The sequence below is a fragment of the Arachis duranensis genome, chromosome 5, assembly GCF_000817695.3.
Source record: "Arachis duranensis cultivar V14167 chromosome 5, aradu.V14167.gnm2.J7QH, whole genome shotgun sequence".
NCBI lineage: Eukaryota > Viridiplantae > Streptophyta > Magnoliopsida > Fabales > Fabaceae > Arachis > Arachis duranensis.
Genome location: NC_029776.3, coordinates 12,843,150 through 12,844,502, shown reverse-complemented (window position 1 = coordinate 12,844,502; position 1,353 = coordinate 12,843,150).

The window sequence follows — 1,353 nt, the reverse complement described above, 5'->3', positions numbered from 1 at the left end:
CCCTATAAAAGTTAAATAACATTTTAAGTTTTACATACTCATGTATAAATTAAGATAAAAATTTTAAATTTATACATAAATTAAAATACAAACATAAATGAATTAGTAGATATAAATATATTTCACCTAATTTAAGTTTAGTTCTGTTAAAGGTTGGAGGCACTTTGAAAACTTTACAAAGAAACATGATAGCATAGGTAAGTATTAGATTACAAATACTAGTATAAACTATAAAAGTACTAATTATTTTCTTGTTTTGTTTATCTAAAGCATAGATATCATAGTCTCATTCTCAATCAACATATATAACCAATTGCAACATGCCAATGTCATGAAAAAAAATCAAAAAAATAAAAAACTGCAATCAAACACATATAAATAAAATTGTAATTACAACGTCTTTGATTCTCAATCAAAATAAAAAATAAAAAACTGCAATTAACACATATAAACAAAGTTGAAATCACAAAGTCTTTATTCTCAATCAAAATGGAAAATAAAAAATTACAATTAGAGACATTTGAAGATGTTATTCTGAGTCATGCAGATCACCAACAAAGAAATATTTGTTCTTTCTATTTTTATTTTATCTTTTCGTGGCAATGGCTTGATTGGCTTCATATGGTGTTCTAATAAGTGCATAAACATAACTACTTGAAAGAAAATATATACACTTATAGTCACTAGCATCTTATTTTTCACCTTGAAGAATCTAGTTACATCAGCCTATTGAGGCTTTGATGCTCCAACTGCCATGATAACCCCCTAAAAACAAGAAATGGCCAAATTTTAACAAAATTCTCAATCAAACACATATAAATTCACGGTTGTATGTAATGTCAACAATGTTGTAATGTCAACACATATAAATCAAGTATGTACAGAGTCTATTATAATATCAACAATGTTAATGAACATATCTTTCTGAAATCCTGACCAAGTGAAGCATTGATCTATGCTGGTTGCCTATGTTAGCTTGGACAATTTCATTACATGCTCCAAGAGTCTTGTTTGCTATTTTTGGTTTAATTATTAACAAAATTAGAACACATAACCAAAATAAAAAATGAAAAACTACAATAAAACACACACAAAAATTACAATCAACAAAGTAATTCTTAAATCAATAAAATTACAACAAAATTCTCAATCAAACACTTATAAACTCATTGTACAGCACATATATTAACAAAATTAAATAAAAAATTACAGAACTTACCGGCAGTCACAGACTCAAAGAGACAGAGAAATGGGGCTTCGATGACGGGCTCACATGCAATAGCGATGGGTAAACTCACAACGACAGCGACCAAACGATGAATCTGCGGAAGAATAAAGGAAGAACATAGATCT